Here is a 19,750-nt window from a genome sequence, read left to right as displayed (position 1 = left end):
CACCGTATCCCATGTACGATGGGTGTACCCATCGTACATGGGGTACGGTGCGTACACCCATCGTACATGGGGTACGGTGCGTACACCCATCATACATGGGGTACGGTGCGTACACCCATCGTACATGGGGTACGGTGCGTACACCCATCATACATGGGGTACAGTGTGTACACCCATCGTACATGGGGTACGGTGCATACACCCCATGATTGCAGGGGTACGCACCGTACTCCTGAGATCATGGGGGGTACGCACCGTACCCGGGGGGGGGGCTGTTCCTTAACAGTTTTGGCACAAACTCTGCTTTTACGGCTGTTTTCAGCTCCCGTAGTAAAAGGGTTGTACGGTGCGTACCCGACACGTATCGTACTTGCTGGGTCGTAAAAACCAGCCGCGAACCGTACAGATGTCGCGTACAGCGGGTTCCGAGGGAGAATCGTACGGAGATTAGAGTCGTACGGTCTCTGTACGACTCGTACGGAGTACGGCTCCTGGTACGAATCATACTTCGTCGTACGTACGGGGGACGCTGCAGGGTACGATTGGTATGGGAAAAACGCTCCGAACGGCTATTTGGAGCGGTTTTTCCCGAATCGGAATCGGCCCTTTAGTGCTCAACAAATGCTCAACACTACCCTCACTATTGCTCGCCCACATTACCAAAAAAGAGAGGATTTCGGGATTATTAATTTAAGCCCTGTAAGCCAATAAGCGTTGTCTGGATGTTCTACATAGTGTACCTCATTTTGGTACCCTACGTAAAAAAAATGCTCCCTACAGATCAGAATTGTCTTTTTCTTTTATGGTAGGAGAAGTGAATGGCCATCCAGTATCATTTATGATACTTTGAACACTTTAAACAGATGTTACCTTCCCACAGCGAGACCCATGGTGGTTCCCGACCTATCCCTCGTGGGCAAAAAATTTCGAAGTTCTAGGCATTTCAAGCAAACAAGTTAGTAATACGTTGTCAATAAGTTGTCAGTTAATGTCCTGTTGAAAACTGGTTCAATCATAACAGACAATTAATTCATAATCAGTGAAATAAGTCCAGTTCTTTTTTGAGATCTACTCTGTAAATTCAATTGTGTAATTCACTGCACACCAGATGGTGGTGGTATTCAAACAAAGAATGAGTATTCCAAGTTTAAATAAAATCCCACAAGAAGCAAGAATTTAAATGTTCCCAGGTCTCACAGAAGTAGATTCACCTACAGATTAAAGACATACTGTGGACAAGGAGGTTTGGGATTTTTTAGGAAAAGAAAACGGGTTGATCAAAAGTGTGGAGGCAGTGCAAGTTACTGTAAAAACAAATTCAGATTATCACTGCACTCCTCATTATAAGTTTACTTGTGAAACAGAGGGGGGATTTCACCAGTTATTGATAAAATTAGTGAGCACAGAACTCTAAAAGAAGTACTAGGGAGCTCATGTAACTGATTATGGAAATAAAGAAGCCTAGTGGAAAACGGAGGATGATACAGGACCTGTGCCAAATTAATGTTATAGTGATTTCTTGTTCTGTGGTACAGAATCCTACAGTGATATTGTTTTAGATTTCCACAGAGCCATGCCATTCACTGTATTATACTTCTGCCAAGCATTCTTCTCACTTCCTCTTCAAGAAAATAGTTTTCAGAAATTGAATTCTCGTTTGGTATAGAATCCTGCAAGGCTAAATGGAAAGTCCCCAAATATTTTACCAAACCCGTAAGAAGGATTTGTGAAATCTAAAATGGCCCTGTGACTCAGTGCTAATCCAATATAATGGATACCTTTTGGTTGCAGCCAAACTAAGAGAGGGTTGTAGATTTGACACAATTGCTTTGTTGAGTAATGTGGCTGAAAATGGGCATAAAGTATTTACTGCAAAATTACTGTACTATCAGGAGGAAGTGATTTATTTGTGACACTAAGTTGAGAAGAGAACGAGGAAGGTGTCCAAAGAACATATTTCTGCCATTCTGAAAATGAACCCTCCAACAACACAGATAGAAGTGAGCATGTTTCTATGAATGGTTGACTACTATTGTCAATGGATTCCAAACCCTTTTCCTGATTGCAAAGCTTTTACAGAGCCTAACTCACAGTGAGGTGAGAGACCATGTGCTTTGAGTCAATGAATATATGAAAGCCTTCCTTAAACTCAGACAAAGCTTGTGTAGCGTGCCTGCTCTATGAGTGACAAAGTAGGCAAACTATTTTTTGTATATTTTGTCATGAAAAACAAGGGTGCACACTTTAAGTATTTAAGCAGCAACACAGTGGTGTGAAGTAGACCGTTGCAATTTTTACTGCTACACTAAATGAAGTGGCAGACACATTACCTGGATGTATGAAGATCATTGCAGCAGCTTCTTTGGCAATTGTTCAAAGTGCGGTTGTGATGAGAGACATGCTTATTGTGCTGGTTCTATATTTAATTGAGACATTGATGACTTAACTAAGTTTGAGAAGATTATTCTGATGGCAAAGAACATTTCAATTAAAAACTGCAATACCCTGAATCCTGCAACCTTTCTACCATTGCCAAATGAGAAACTTGATGATGAAGTAGATCAAAGTGACCATGATTGTATTAATGTGACAAAGGTCTGTACCAAACCAAGACCAGATATTCAAGATGTACCAGTCAAAGTAGCTGATTAGATTTTTTTTGTGTAGATGGGTTTGTCTGAGAGACCATTATGGAACTCTTCAAGCATCACATGCAGTTTGTACAATAGCATCATCTATTGTGGAAGCATAATATTTGTGTAATGCAAGTTCAACACAAGTAGCATAATTTATCAGAATTGCAAGTGTATGCTGTGTAGCCAAAGAATTGTGGTTTATAATTTATACAGAAAGTCAGTAGAGCTTTGGAGAGCTCGGTGACTTTGGCCAATTGTGGTCACAGAGGTTTTCTTTGACATGCGTTGGCACCGCCATTAGAAACGGGCTACGCATTCTTGATTGTCTAGAAGCCCTACAATTCCCAAAGAAGATTGATATTGTTTTTTTTTTATTTTTATTTTTAATTTGCATTTTATTATAGTCCAACATTACAATCACATCATCCTCGGTCATCACTCCCATCCCGTCCACCCTCCACCCGCCCAGCATCATAGCATAAATCCCATCCCTTTCAAACATCCCAAATACTGTCTGTATAGTTCTGTGCCAATTCGATTCCTTATGGCCCATATATTCCCTCAGTCGGTGTCTTTGTTCCTTCGTATCACTCTTTCCCTTGTGTCCTATTTCAGAGCCCCCCGTCCAGCCCATGGTATCGTCTCTATTTGCCCCAGACTCTGCCAAACTTCTTGGGACATCCTCTCGCCTTATAGGTGACCCTTTCAGCGGCCATATAGGTATCTAACCCTCTTCTCCATTCGTCTAGCTTTGGCGGTGCATCCGCTCCCCAGTACCTGGCTACGTCTCTCTTAGCCATAACCAGGGCCAAGACAAGGAAGATCAGTAGGGGACGAGTGAGGTCCACATCATTGGTCATACCTAGGAGGACCAATTTAGGATCTAGCTGTAGGGGGGTCTCAAGCACCTCGCCCAATTCCCCTAGCATCTCCTCCCAGTAGATCTGAATCATAGGGCAGAACCAGATGGTATGATAGAAGTCCCCTCCAGTACGGCCACATCTCAGGCATCGTGTGTCTCCAATCCTACCCATTTTATGCAGTCGCACCCTATCATAATATGTCCTATGGAGGACATTATATTGGATGAGTCTTAACCTGGATTTAATAGCTACCTCTCTATGATGCATCAATACCGTATCCCAGTCTACATTGTCCATTTCCCCTACTGCGCTCTCCCACTTCCTCCTGAGGTTACCCATGTCATCAGTCATGTTATTCATCAACGTTCTATACGTGAGTGATACTGCCCTTTCCAGGATTTGTTCCTGTATCAATCGGCCCTCATGGGGCGCATATTCTGGAAGTGTTTCCAGCTGGATCTTCTCCGCTCGCCACACGTGGCGTAGCTGTGCATATTTAAAATATTGCATGCGATGCAGCCCAAATTCTTTCCTCAATGGTTGAAAGGGCTTCAGTTCCCCCCTAGCTATTACGTCCCCTAGCATTGAGATCCCTATGTCGTCCCATCTCTGGAACCCCTTCAATTTATTCAGTTCCGTCAGCCAATTACATTGCCAAAGCGGCGTCTGGCAGGTAGGTTTTTTCTCCCACCCAATGCATTTAGTCGCTCTGCTCCATATCACCAGGGTAAGCCTAGTGGCCGGAAGAAGTCTCGCCCTCCCTCTACCCCCATATAGGTAGTATGTACGGGGCCGCGCGGCCATGCTATGCCATTCGAGGGCGTATGTGGGGTGGTCCGCTGGGGCATGCAGCCAGTCATTAATTGGGGCTAGGTGTCCTGCCCAATAGTAAGCCTCAAGATTCAGAAGTGATATCCCTCCGCTATATTGATGGCGTTGTAGGGTGCTCAATGCAATTCTCGGTTGCTTGCCCAGCCAAAGGAAAGTTCTCAGCTCCGCATTTATTCTCTCAAACACCTTTCGAGGCAGGGGGTAGTACTCGTTTTGGAGTGCGTACAGGAATCTAGGTAGCGTTATCATTTTAAACATGGCAGATCGTCCTAGTATAGTAAGGAGGAGCTGCCGCCACCGATTTGCGTCTGCCATGAAGTTCTGTACTATCCTTTTTATATTCTGTCCGTATGACTTGCTTTTATCCAGTGTCACATATACTCCAAGATACTTAAACCCTTCGATTGTCGTCTGCAGCCTTTCAGGCAGTTCTGTCCACCGTCCAAGCCCACTGGGGTCGTAGAGGACCGACTTGTGCCAGTTTATCTGATACCCCGTGTTGGCCCCATATTGTTCCAGTTCCGTGAACAGCGCCGGAATCGTAGCTCCCGGTTGTGTGATGCATAAGAGGACATCATCCGCGTAGAGTAATATCTTCTCCTCAGTGGAGTCTGTCGATCCCAGTCTAAACCCTTCAATGCACTTGTTTTGGTGAATCGTGCTCGCCAGCACCTCTATTGAGAGCGTGAAGAGGAGGGGGGACAGCGGGCAACACTGTCTAGTCCCTCGTCTTACCGGGAAGTCACGAGATAGGACCCCGTTAACCTGACTTTGGCTCTAGGCTCCGTGTATAGCAGGCATATCCATTTCTGCAATTTGGGGCCAAAGCCGAACCTCTCCAAGACCCCCTCGAGAAAGGGCCAGTGGACCGCGTCAAAGGCATTCTCGGCATCCAAGGACAGGAACCAGTGTGGCTCCTCCCTCCCGCCCACTTCTTGTAGCCAGTTGTGAGTGCATCTGAGGTTTAATCTAGTGGCCCTGTCGGGGAGGAAGCCCGTCTGGTCCAGGTGGACTAACTCGGATATTACCGTCCGTAGACGTAGTGCTAGGATAGTCACCAGTAATTTCACCTCTATGTTCAAGAGAGAGATGGGGCGGTACAATGTACAGTCGTCCGCTGGTTTCCCTTCCTTATGTACCGGAATTATTATTGCCATATGGAGATCTGGCGGGAGTCTCCCCTCCTGAACCACTTCTTCGAACAGTCCCAGGAGATGGCGTGCCAACAGGTCGGCCGTTCGTTTGAAGAATTACGCCGGGAACCCATTCGGGCCCGGTGATTTCCCCGCCCTCAACTTAGCCAAGGCTGCCTTAATTTCGTCCAGGGTAATGTCAGCCTTCAGGTCTCGTTGAGCTTCAGAAATTAGAGCCGGTAGTTCGATAGCTGACATATAGCGTAGGGCTTCCTCCTGCGTTCCTAGGTCTCTAGCTGTATAGAACAATTTGTAATGGGCAGCAAATGCTTCCGCGATCTGAGCGTCTGACCTTACCAATGTCCCCTGAGAGTCCCTAACCTGCTCTACCCACTTGGCATCTTGTTCCTTCCTACTGAGCCATGCCAGTAACTTTCCAGATGTGTCTCCCACATCGTATAGGCGGTGGAGTGTCGCCAGTGCCTGGGTTTTAGCTTCTCCCGTGACTACCTCTCTGTATTCGCGTTGTACGTCCGTCAACCTCCTATGCGTCCCTGTCTCCCTTGTGGCCTGATACTCCCTCTCTAATTCCAGTATTTGTGCCTCTAATGACCCAATTTCATTTTGTAGCTTCCGCCTCTCCTCGGGCTAGCCTGTTTTGTGCACTATCCCTAAGAACCGCCTTAAAGGCCTCCCAAAAGATAGCCTTGGACGTAACTGTGCCTTCGTTTTCCGCTATGTAGACCTTTACGTCCGCCCGGATACCCCTCAATACTGTTGCATTTTGTAGGTCCCAGGCCGTCAATCTCCAGGATCCCCTTCTCTCGCCCCTCCCACCCGCGCTAGGAGCGGGGAATGGTCTGAAGATTGATATTGTTAAATGTGCCACACACAAGAGTGGAAAAATATGGTTTCAGTAGGCAATCATTTTGTACATGAGGTTGCAAAGTACTGTGCTTTTGAGTTTGGTATATTGGGAATAAATGAAAAATCTGAATGTGAAATGGAAACCATCAATAGATTCTTGTCAATGTCAGCTCAATCACTTGAATACTTGAGGTAAATGCACAACTGAAGTGCTGCCAGAGGACGAAAAGAAAAGATGGGAGCGATCATGTCAAGTGATAAGAGGTTCGTACTACCTGATTCCATGTTATTGCAAATGGCAAGATACAGTCATGGGCCGACACATGTGGGACATGACTGTATGTTGACGATCTTTAAAAATATTGGCTTAATCCACATTTCAGGAAAATTGCAGGAACATTATGTTAAAATTGTGCCACCTATCAACAGGTGTACATAGGTAGGAAGACAAATGCTACCATGAGTCATGTAGGAAAATCAGAAGGTCCCTTCACAAGATTACAGATAGATTTTCTGGAAATGCCTCTGTGCAATGGTTTAAAGTATATCCAAGTGGTTGCTTGTTTAGTAAGTGGGTGGAGGCATTCCCAATCTGAAGATGTGATGCTCTCACAGTAGCCAAGCTTTTATTGAGGGAGTTGTTCCTTAGATTCGGTTTGCTAACTTCTTTAGAATAAGATAGAGGAACCCAGTTAAATAATGAAGTCATGAGAGTCCTTTGAATGGCATTGAAAATGAAGCAGTAATTCCATTGTCAACAGGAATTGTAGAGTGGGCCAATGGTACCCTAAAACCAAAGTTGGCCAAAGTATATGCCTCAACAACATTGAACTAGCCAGATACCCTTCCATTAGTTCTGAGTATGAGGAGCACAACCAAAAAGCCTACAGGTGTGTCTCCCCATGAAGTCTTAACAGTGAAAGCTGTGATTCTGCTGTCCCTTTAGCTGCACTTGTCAAGATTACTGATGATCTGGTTCTGAATTACTGAAAGGATTTAGCTGATTTAGTATGTCTCTGCCCAGGTGAATCTGGCTACACCAAACGAAAGAGAAGACCTCTGCCACAACCTTGAGCCTAGTATTTGCTTTGTGGTGAAGAAACATGTTTGTATGTGTTGCTGGGAACCTTGATGGAAAGGTCCTTACCAAGTGACCTTTATGATGAATACTGCTGCTATGAAGTGTGGAGATTTGCCACAGTGTATCCACATATCTCACATAAAGAGAATGAAGACTGTAGATGAAGAAGTGGTGACACGAGCCACTAATTCACAGAGTCAAGCTCAAGTTTGCTACATGAATCCAGAGGGTGGTGGGGTGTTGGATTGAGGATAGAGTTCTAGTAGAAGAAGAAGAATAACAATTAAAAACACGAAAATCAGATTTCAAAAACACCAACTCTAAAAACCCTAGGAGCAACTCAAGGTGCTCCAGTTGCAAGTTGCTCAAATCACGAAAAAAAAGAAGAAGATGACACCGAGGCAAATGGAACAAATCTGACTGAAGATGGAAGCTTGATGCAGGCTCATTGTTCTGAAGGTAGGAATGAAGAAAAAAGAGTGCTGCAAAGAGGGGAACATCCTTTACAACGCAACTTTTACAACGAACTACCATTACGACGCAACTTTTACAACGCAAGTTATTACAACGCACTGCGCTGGGGGGCGCACTAGGATAGGGAATAGTTTAATTACTATCCAACACCTTCCCTACTATCCACGGGGACTGGAGTTGGAATAGTAAATTAAACTATTCACTATCCAGCGCCCCAACGCAAGTCGTTGTAACAACTTGCGTTGTAAAACCTGCGTCGTAATGGCATGGGTTGTAAAATCATGCGTTGAAATGTCATATATCCCCGCAAAGATTGAGAAAATCTGCTAAAAGAGTGACAGATCCAAACGACAGAGACTCTGAAAAGCCTGAGATCAGGAAATCAACTAGAGTTAGAGTACCAATCAAGAAGTATGCTACTTCTGAAATGCGATATATTTGGCAAAGAGGTAATCAGAAGAAAGAGACATTTATATGAGAGACTACTGATTTCTGTTGGAGGAACCTCCATGAAGAGGCATGAATTGCGGAACTGAGAAAGAACTGCTTTTTGGAAATCTGAGACTAAAATCTGATTTTTGATTGTTCATAGTGTGCCTGTAGACCTCTCTTAGATTAGAGTCTTGGAGATTTTTTTTATGCTAAGTTTGTTTTTTTAATAGTAATGCTCACTTTTGAAGAAGGTTAATTTTGTACCTTATATATCCAGTTGAACAGTTTTCTCTGAATTAAACTTTATGAACTGAACTGCTGACTTTCAATTGTTTGCTTATATCTGCTTGTGTCAACTTATTTTGAAAACTGTCATTATTTACATCACATTTATAAAACTTTTACTTTAGAGATTTCGTTTTTGTGCTAAAAGTTTTTAAAGGAAGAAAATGGGTACTTGCAAACAAAATTTTTGCCCAGCATTAAAGATTTTTTTTACGCTTTTCATATTAATGATATTGATCAATGTACTTGCAATTCTGTACTTTCTGGTTGTGCATGCTTCAACTAACAAAAATAGTCATCTGTGTTAAGGGAAATTCGAAATGTAATTGTGGAATGAAGACGAAGATGAGCAGAAAAAGAAAGATGGAAGATATTGTACTTAATTTTACCAAATCCCGATTCTATGCTGACATGAAGGCCTTGGAGAAGATGCCGTTGAAGAAATCAAAATTGATGGATGAATTGTTAGTGAATATTGTATGGCAGTTTGTGATGAGTTGAAAAATTATCAGAAAGGGAATTGATAAAGTGTTTAATAATTAGAAAATAATGTTTTTTAATGTGTTTTAGGTTAGGATAACTAGGCTGCAAATGTAATTTACTTGACCTTTGCTTGTTTGCATTGACATTAATTTTAAAGTTGCTGAAGGAAATGCTGCTTTTAAAGTTGCACAAACAAATTCTTATGTGCATGTTTTTTTCTTTTCTTTGTTTTTCCTTTTTATAAAATAGTCAAAATAGTATTCATTTCATGGTGTTTTTTCTTGTACTATATCTATATCCTTTGGAGGAAGCCATGTCTAGATATTGCAAACAAACTAACAAAAGCCGGCCAAAAGAGACCTCTTCAAAGCTCCGACACTCTGCTCTTGATTCTGCCCCAATTTAAGAAAGAAAAATCCTGCACCCACTCCTTCTCCGGGAACCCTCCTAGAATCTGGAACTTGTTGCCTCAGGATCTACATGACAATCGTTCATTCGCTTACTTTAGAAAAAAACGTAAAATCCTTCTTTTCGATAAATACCTAACAACCCTTCTCAAAAGCCATCTGACTGGTCTGATGCTCCTACCTCACATCCTCCAAATAATTCTGAGCATCACTTTCTTGGGGAAAAAAATTTGCTTCCTCTCTCCCAACCTTCACAACACCCGACTATAAATACCTCTGAACTATATCGTCCACATATCCTACTGTCTATCGTGTTCTTCTTTTATATACTGTTACAATGTATTTTTATTTACTCTATATGTAACTTGTGTAAGTGCTGCTGTGCTTATTCTCTAAAGCGCTCTGACACCTGCGGGTTAGGTTCGCGCTTTACAAAACTTGAATGTCAAATAAATAAATATAGAAAGAAAAACCAAAGAAATGATGGACGGAGCGTTGACAATACAAGCACTCACCCCCAGTCAACTGATATGGGTTTAATCCATCACCGTTCTTTAGCCCACTCTGTCACCCCAGTTCAGACATGGCCATATGCAAATCAGTCTGACCCTGTGCCTCATGGGAACAGTCCAGCCCGAACTGCCAAGCCATGCCTTACCTGGACCGGAAACAAGCTACCGAGGACTGGTTTCTGGCATTTCAGCCGTCTTCAGCCCGGCTTGCTTTAATCCAGTGGCAAAGTGAGCAAGGGACTCACGTCTGAGCATTCCATGGACCTTCCGGTCCAGAGAAGGCATGGCTTGGCAGTTCGGGCTGGACTGTTCCCATGAGGCACAGGGTCAGACTGATTTGCATATAGCCATGTCTGAACTGGGTGGCAGAGTGGGCTAAAGAACGGTGATGGATCAAACCCAGATCTTTTGACTGGGTGTGAGTGTTTGATTGGTTCTGATGCTCCGTCCATCACCACCTTCTTTTGTACCGCTTTTGGCCGCCATAAGTGTGGCAGGGTATGCTCAGATGTGAGTCCCTTGCTCACTTTGCCACTGGATTCAAGCAAGCCGGGCTGAAGACGGCTGGAATGCCAGAAACCGGTCCTCGGAAGCTTGTTTCCGGTCCAGGGAAGGCATGGCTTGGCAGTTCGGGCTGGACTGTTCCCATGAGGCACAGGGTCAGACTGATTTGCATATAGCCATGTCTGAACTGGGGTGGCAGAGTGGGCTAAAGAACGGTGATGGATCAAACCCAGATCTTTTGACTGGGTGTGAGTGTTTGATTGTTTCTGATTCTCAGTCCATCACCACCCTCTTTTGTACTGCTTTTGGCCGCCATAAGTGTGGCAGGGTATGCTCAGACGTGAGTCCCTTGCTCACTTTGCCACTGGATTCAAGCAAGCCGGGCAGAAGACGGCTGGAATGCCAGAAACCGATCCTCGGAAGCTTGTTTCCGGTCCAGGGAAGGCATGGCTTGGCAGTTCGGGCTGGACTGTTCCCATGAGGCACAGAGTCAGACTGATTTGCATATAGCCATGTCTGAACTGGGGTGGCAGAGTGGGCTAAAGAACGGTGATGGATCAAACCCAGATCTTTTGACTGGGTGTGAGTGTTTGATTGGTTCTGATGCTCCGTCCATCACCACCCTCTTTTGTACCGCAAATAAATAAATATAGTCATATGTTCCAATAATCAAGGATGTTGGTGTCCAACCCATACATGCATTTCTATTCATCTTAAAATGGCTTGTTGTTTAGTTTGCTTCAATAGTGCAATGTCAGTTCCCTTGTTTGTAGGGTAAAGTCAATTGATATTCATTTATGACTTAGCTGTTTCTTGGGGTAACTTATTTTATGTATCACAATTTCTACTATGTTGATTGATTTGTGTCATGTATCTTTACTAGAACAGTCCTATAATACCACTATACACATATCTAGTGCGTTGTGGCAGGATGGATGGATTTAGGCCCAGATCCCTGTACTGGAGTGAATGTATGACATTGTTCTGCATTCTGCCCATCAATTGTTGTTTCTTACTGAGCAGCCTTTATGTTGGACTGTTCTTCGGGTATATATATCAGACTCTTCTGTAGCAGGGGATCTCTGTGTATAGTCATAATCTAGTGAATAGTCCCGCTCATGTGCGGGGACCCCGGAGCAATCAAAAGTAATCTCTTAAGCTGTCTTCTGTGCAGTCCTGCATAGACACTTAAGAGAGAATTAAAGACAAATAATGCAGCCTATATATACCTGTAAGCTACACTGTCCAGTACTTCAACTAGAAATGCAAAGGATATTCCACCAATATCATATTCAGCACAGTCTGCCAAGTTTCACCCATAGAGAAACTTCCCCCTTCACAAAATCCTTGGAATGATAGAGAGGAAGGGATGGACAGACAAGCCCCCCATAGGCTGCCATTATGTGGCTTAAAAAGGGGTACCGTGCCTTTAAGGAAACTTTCCAGAACTCTCGGTATCCCAGAATGCACAGCAACTCCCTCCACTTTCAGTTCTTTTTTCCGGCTCCTGCTAGCAGGACCCTGGAGCAATGAGCTCTCCCTTTTTTGGGTGTTTTGTCTAATTTTTTGCACTTTTCAAGTGTTTAGAGTGTTTCACTCGACGTGTTTTTGTTCCTTCTTCCCTTTGCTGGAGTTTTCTTGTGAGTTTGGCCACTCTTTTGTCAGATATGCCTTCCTTATTTGACCAATGCCCTGAGTGTGCCAGGAAGAAGGCCAAATCTGATCCCCACAGGGTGTGTATCCTCTGTCTCCCTTCTTCTCATGTCCCTGTGGATTGTGAGATCTGCCTGCAGTTCTCCAACAGGACCCTGAAGGACAGAGAGAAGACTCGGCTCCGAGGACTGGAGCAAAGAAGACAGCAAGATCAAGGTGGGTCTGGGCATGGAGAGGCCTCTTCCTCTGCCCTTACTTCGGCCTCTGGGGGGCTCCCCAGGAAAGAGAAGGCCAGAAACCGACCCAGGTCTCCATCGATAGCCTCGACGTCGGCGTTGAGAGGAATGACCACCGTCTGCTCCCCGTCTCCCCAGGGCTCTGAGTCGAAGTGACGTCGCCGTTCGACGTCGAGGGGAGTGACGTCGAGACCTCGGACGAGGTCGACGTCGAGGACCGCTTCGTCGTCGAGACGCCATCGATGTCGTGAAGGGTCGGGAAGATACCGGCGCTTGCCGTCGAGGCGACACCGCAGTTTGGCGTCTACTCGACGTTCGTCGTCGAGACGCAGATCATCGACGTCGATACGAAGATCTTCAACGTCGAGAAGAGGACGATCATCGACGTCGAGAAGACGATCAATGCCGAGACGCTCGATGTCTAAGAGGAGGTCAGCGTCGAGAAGGAGAAAATCGACGTCCAGGGGGCGTTCTAAGACCAGGACGGAGTCCCAGGGCTCTGTAGTCAGCCTTTCCTCGGCTTCCACGAGCCCACGGTCGCGGCGGCGCCGTCGCTGGTCCACGAGGAGGTCGGCTTCTAGGTCACCCCCATAAAGGCTGGCGTGGAAAAGAAGAAGAGTGGTAGAGTCTCCGGGCTCGGAGTACTCCCAGGCCTTTTCGCCCTCACGGCCCAGGACGCCTACGCCTCCCCCGTTGCCCAAGGACCCTCCTCCGCGTAATCCTACGCCTCCACCGCCTCCTGTTCCTCCCCATAAACCTCCTCCTCCTCCACCGCCACCTCCACCAAGGTCTCTCTCTTTGCCTCATCTCCCGACACCACCTATGGGGCTTCCACGTCCTAGGCTCCCTCCTTTACGGCCAGTGGACAAACCGAGGCCAAGGAGGTCGAGATCTTGCTCCAGATGAAGGGACAGATCCAGAAGTGACCGTCGTTCTTCCACACGGTCCAGACGGCGCCACAGGAGGGACAGGTCTAGGTCCCGCCACACGGACTCGTCCAGCGCCCGGGACTACTTCCCTACATTGTCGGACTCCCCTTGGACGAGGGTGTCTCCAGTAGACGACATCGTCTCCTTCCAAGAGGTGTTGTTACGTGGGGCGGCGAAACTGGGCATTACACTCACGGTGCCCACGCCATCGACTTCAGTCATCTTCGAGACCCTGCATAAGAAACAGCTGTCTCGCCCCTTGTTGCGCTTGGTGCCAGGGCTGGAAGAACCTGCCTTGGAGCTCTTCCTCATCCCTGCCTCTACAAGATCGGCACCTTCCAGGCTGCAAAAGAAATACAGGGCCCCGGACTCAGACCCGGCGTTCCTTCGCTCGGACCCTGAACTGGACTCAGTGATAGTGACGGCGGCAAGAAAACAGCACTGCACCGCCCCGTCGTCGGCGGTGCCTCCTGACAAGGAGAGCCGTTTGATGGACTCGGCCGGCAGTCCACTTCTATGAAGGCCGCGAGTGCCTCGGCTCTGTTGGGCCGTTACGACCGGGCCTTATGGGAGTCCCTACAACAGTTCCTGGAACACCTTCCCAAGGACAGAAGGGAGGATTTCCAAGAGATCATTAATGAGGGGATGATGGTCTCCAACCAGGTGATAAGCTCGGCAGCGGATTCCTCACTCTTGGCAGCCCACGGGTACTGCCATGGGATCAACCTGCGACGCCACGCCTGGCTGCGTCTGATGTCGCTGAAGCCAGAAGCCCAGCAGAGGGTCGCCAACCTACCGTTTTCAGGAGCGTCCCTGTTCGGCAAACATGCGGATGAGGAGATGGCCCGCATGAAGGCGGAGGCTCAAACCCTGACGGCTGTCGGGTTGGAGAAGCCGAAGGAACAGGGGAAGACCTTCCGCCCGTTCCAGAGGCGTTACGGTGTGCAGGGCAGAGGGCAAGGTCGGCAGGCTGGACAGCAGCAACAGCAGGAGCAGCAGTTCCAGCGGTGGCCGTTCCAGAAGCGCCAGACGGGCAGAGGTGGTCAGCAGTCCTCCTCCGCGAACAAGGGCCCGGCCGGGTCTAAGCCCTGAGGTGCTACTTCCCCCTCTTCCGTTACCCGCTCTGGTGGGAGGAAGCATACAAAATTACTTGGCAGAGTAGAGAAAAATTACTCAGGACAAGTGGGTGCTGAATATTGTTTGCAATGGATACTGTCTTCGTTTTCTCAGCCCGCCTCCAGCGATTCCACTAGTTTGCTCGCAGTTACTGCGCGAGCTCCAGGCGGAGGCAGATACCCTGTTAAGAAAAAGGGCAATAGAAGACGTCCCTCTGTCTCAAAGGGGAAAGGGTCTTTACTCACGCTTCTTTCTGGTGCGCAAGAAAGACAAGAACGAGTTCAGGCCCATTCTGGATTTGCGACAAGCAAACAAAGGGATTCACAGGGAAAAGTTTTGCATGCTGTCTTTGCACCAGATTTACCCTCAGCTGCAAAGGGGAGACTTGCTTTGCGCGATAGATCTTCAGGATGCGTACTTCCATGTGCCCATTGCACGGAAACACCGGAAGTTCCTGCGCTTCCAAGTAGGCCCCAATCACTACCAATACACCGTACTCCCGTTTGGACTGAAGCCTGTGCCCAGGACTTTTTCAAAGTGCATGGCAGTGGTGGTCGGCACACCCGAGAAAGAACAAGGTGTTTGTTTACCCTTACCTGGATGATTGGTTGATCAAAGCCTCCACCTTCCAGGAAGCGCAATTGCACTTCAACAGGACGGCCGTTCTGTTGAACCAGCTGGGGTTTCACATAAACATGTCCAAGTCTGTCCCGACTCCGGTCCAGTGCCTACAGTGCTTGGGAGCCTCCATCAATACACTGTCAGCAAGCGTGTCTCCTTCGGAGGAGAGACGCTTATCGCTCCTTCGGAAGGCTCAGGCTCTCATAGCTGTTCCATCTACAACAGTGAGGACGGTGTCTTCTCTACTGGGGTCGATGGCCTCCTGTATCTTCCTCACTCCACATGCACGCCTACACATGTGGCCGCTGCACGAATGTCTGGAGGATCAGTGGGAGCAGAGGCGAGGGAGCTGGAACGACAGGATATGACTGTCTCTGCACGGTCAGCAGTCCCTGAGATGGTGGTGTTCGGCAGAGAACCTCCTCAAGGAGGTTCCGTTCCACAAGGACATTCCCACTCAGACTATCGTGACGGATGCTTCTCTCCACGGTTGGGGAGCGCATTCCGGACAGTTACAGATCCAAGGAACGTGGTCCCCGATGGAGTCCACGTACCACATCAATTTCCTGGAACTCAGAGCTGTTCACTTGGCGCTGAGGGCCTTTCATCCGTCCTTCCAGACCAACTCTCTGCTTGTACAGATGGACAATACAACCACGATGTATTACCTCAACAAGCATGGGGGCTCCAGATCGCGCACACTGTCACAGGAAGCGCAGGCGATCTGGCACTGGCTGCTAGCCAGAGGACTGACGATAACGGCTACCCATCTGCCAGGTGTGCAGAATGCTCAGGCGGACGCACTCAGCAGACTGATCCAGGCAAACCACGAGTGGGTCATAAACGACGAAGTGCTCGAAGACGTCTTCGCCAGGTGGGGCACACCAGACGTGGATCTGTTCGCCACCGCCGACAACAGCAAATGCCGAGACTTCGCATCCAGGTATTACCAGCAGGGGCCTCTGGGGAATGCGTTATGGATCAACTGGTCGAACAGCTTTCTGTACGCTTTTCCGCCTATTCCCCTGATTCCGGCGGTGTCCATCAAGCTGTCCCAGTCCAGGGCGCGGATGATCCTCATTGCTCCGGAATGGCCCAGACAGTGGTGGTTCAGGGACCTGCTTCACCAGTCTCTCCTTCCTCACATACGGCTGCCGTGCCGGCCGGACCTTCTCATGAAGTTCGGGGGCAGATGGTGCACCCCAACCTCTCGTCTTTGAATTTGGCGGCATGGCTCCTGAGATAGTGCAATATGGCCATTTGAATCTTCCTGAAGATTGTATGGACATACTGAAGGAGGCTAAGTGTCCTTCCACTAGGACTTCCTATGCTTACAAGTGGAAGAGGTTCTGCATCTGGTGAACGTCCAAGAACTATGATCCGACGACATGCAAGTAAGATGTCATCCTTCCATACCTTTAGCATTTGTTGCTGTCTGACCTTAACTTCCATTCTATTAAGGTTCATCTCGCTGCGCTGACTGCCTACAGGAAATGCCCTTCACAGACACATCCTTCTTCCAGATTCCTGTGATAAAGGATTTTTTGGAAGGCTTGAAGAAACTGTTTCCTCCTGTTCAGCTTCCTTCGCCTTCGTGGGAGCTGAATGTGGTGCTGTCCAGGCTGATGAAGGACCCTTTTGAACCCATTCATAAGGCCTCGCTGCAGCACCTGTCCTGGAAGGCAGCGTTCCTCGTGGCCATTACATCGGCCCACAGGGTGAGTGAAATTCAGGCATTGTGTTGCCAGGAACCTTATACTGTATTTCATGCTGTTAAAGTTGTGATGCGTACTTACCCTAAGTTCCTTCCTAAGGTGATTTCTGATTTTCATGTTAACCAGACTATTACGTTGCCTACGTTTTTTCAGAATCCTTCCACTCCAGCAGAGAGATCTCTTCATTCCCTGGATGTCAGAAGGGTTTTGAAATTCTATCTGGATAAGATCAAGGATATTCGTAGGTCAGACCAACTATTTGTCAACTATGGGTCGGTCAGGACTGGTCTTGCTACCTCTAAGCAGTCCATCTCAAGGTGGATTGTGTCCTGCATCCAGTTGTGCTATCAAAAGGCTAATAAGACCTTAGGAGGTAAGCCTAAGGCTCATTCCACCAGGGGCAAAGCGGCTACAACAGCTTTGCTACGTAATGTTCCCATTGCAGAGATCTGCAGGGCTGCCACGTGGAAGTCGGTCCATATCTTTGCCAAGCATTACTGTCTGGACTCTGATGCCAGGGCAGATGCTCAGGTTGGGCAGGCTTCGTTACGAAATCTGTTTGCACAGTAGTGGTGTTTTTGTTTTTTTCCTCCACCACCGGTTTTCTTGTGGGGATGGGCTTGCCATTCTATTCACTAGATTATGATTATACACAGAGATCCCCTGCTCCAGAAGGAGTATTTTCTTACCTGTAACTCCAGTTCTGTAGTAGGGGTATCTCTGTTATAGTCATAAGCGCCCGCCCTCCTCCCCAGTGGAGAAAAGGATGTAATACGGAATGCTACAGGTCTAGCTTTATACACCTCCAAAAAGAACTGAAAGTGGAGGGAGTTGCTGTGCTTTCTGGGATACCGAGAGTTCTGGAAAGTTTCCTTAAAGGCACGGTACCCCTTTTTAAGCCACATAATGGCAGCTTATAGGGGGGCGTGTCTGTCCATCCCTTCCTCTCTATCATTCGAAGGATTTTGTGAAGGGGGAAGTTTCTCTATGGGTGAAACTTGGCAGACTGTGCTGAATATGATATTGGTGGAATATCCTTTATATTTCTAGTTGAAGTACTGGACAGTGTAGCCTACAGGTATAGGCTGCATTATTTGTCTTTAATTCTCTCTTAAGGGTCTGTGCAGGACTGCACAGAAGACAGCTTAAGAGATTATTTTTGATTGCTCCGGGGTCCTCGCACACGAGCGGGACTATTCACTAGATTATGACTATAACAGAGATACACCTACTACAGAACTGGAGTTACTCCTTTCTTTGGTCATAACTGAGTAGATTTTTGCAAGTTCATTAATAAACTATATGTGATTTGTGGCACATTTCCTTATGTTATGACCTCTCACAATTGTCTTGATTTTCCTTCATTATTGGTGCTGATTTGAATCTGACTAACTACTTTATGACTTCTGTCATGATTCTTAATTTTGAATATACCCATATGGTTTTAACTTTGAATATTGTTTATTCTTTATTTGTACTGGGGCGCCCCTCCTCTGGGACTCACACTGCCCGCTCCAGCGCATCAGCTGTTTGAATTTATTAATGCAAAGTGCTGACGGACTTCAGTTTACTGAATGCAACTAGCTATGTGGCCACTAAGGATTACTTGGCTTGCCAGAAGTACTGCTGATTTTCTTTTTTTAAATCTCTTTTTCTTAGCCTCACATTCTTTGGGTTTTAACATTTAGCTACTTTTAATTTTCCCTTTAGTCCCTGAGCAGACGGAGTGGAACATTTGGGACCTACCCCTCATTCCTATTTTTATTATGCTGAGTGTATCTCTTGCCTTTGGGCTACTTCATGCAACTATATAGGTGGATGGATTATTGGTGGGCTAAATGTAGGCTCATCCACACCAGAACTGTGTGATTGCTGGTGGATACTATCTGACTTTCTGGACTTTTGCCCTCTTACAACCTTTCCTACTTACTAGTGCTACATACTCCTCCTTTCTTACAATGCAGAATTAGGATTCAGCTGAACAAGGACAAATAAGCTGCTCTTTTTGCTGCTGCCACCACATGTGATTATTTTCTAGTGCATTTTGTAATAAAAGATGCTATTGAGTTGCATAGCAAGTTAATTTACCTTACCCTAAGCACATGTCCAAAGCACCAGCTGTAGATAAAATGCATGTTAAAGATGTACTTCACACTACATAGGTAAGGTCTCCCCAAATGTCTTCCCCAACCACATCCCCAATGCAATTCAACACATTTGTGATCTAGTTCCTGTCCAGTGTCTTGAATATCTTGATCCTGAAAATCAGACATCTCCTAAAATGCCATTTTGAAATGTGCCCTCTTATCAGCTAAATATTGAAGCTTGCTTATACGAATGCTAATTTCCTGACATTGCTCCAACTATCCCCCAATCCATAAAATCAGCCATGTCAACTGCACCTCTCAGATGTTTGAAAGGATTATCAGACTACACAAACCACTTTTAAAATCTCCATTATAAAACTCCTACCTTTTCATGGACCAACTTTATGGTGCTCTCTATCCTACGACCCACAGAAAGCCCTACTAACAGATGTTTCCTTCATTACCTTACTAAAGCACCCTCAGCTCTTATTTTGGGGAGGATCTTCCAAACTGTCTGGCTCCTTGTCTGACTTCTAATGCTTCGTAGTACTAGACCGCTCGGTTAGTTCAAAATAGCCGCTGTTGCCAGAGTAGTGGCAGCGCCATGTTGGAAGAATTCCCATCCTGAAAAGTATTTAGTTACTGGAAATATATGTGGAAAGGAGTTGATATTAAAATGTTTCATGTAATGCAGAATTGAATCAAGCGATATGCATACAAATACATTGGGAAATACAAAGGTATAGTGTTTCGCCGTTTCCCTCCCCAAAAAGCAAGTCCTACTCGGGTTGGTTATATTTAGTGGCTGCTGCCCAATTGTGTTATTACTTCAACCAGTGCTTGTTATAATGTAGAGCGGATGCTTCCCAGGTACCTTAAGATTTT

The sequence above is a fragment of the Lissotriton helveticus genome, chromosome 8 (assembly GCF_964261635.1).
Source record: "Lissotriton helveticus chromosome 8, aLisHel1.1, whole genome shotgun sequence".
NCBI classification, from domain to species: Eukaryota; Metazoa; Chordata; class Amphibia; order Caudata; family Salamandridae; genus Lissotriton; species Lissotriton helveticus.
The sequence above is the reverse complement of the archived record's forward strand: the minus strand, read 5'-3'. Positions refer to the sequence as shown.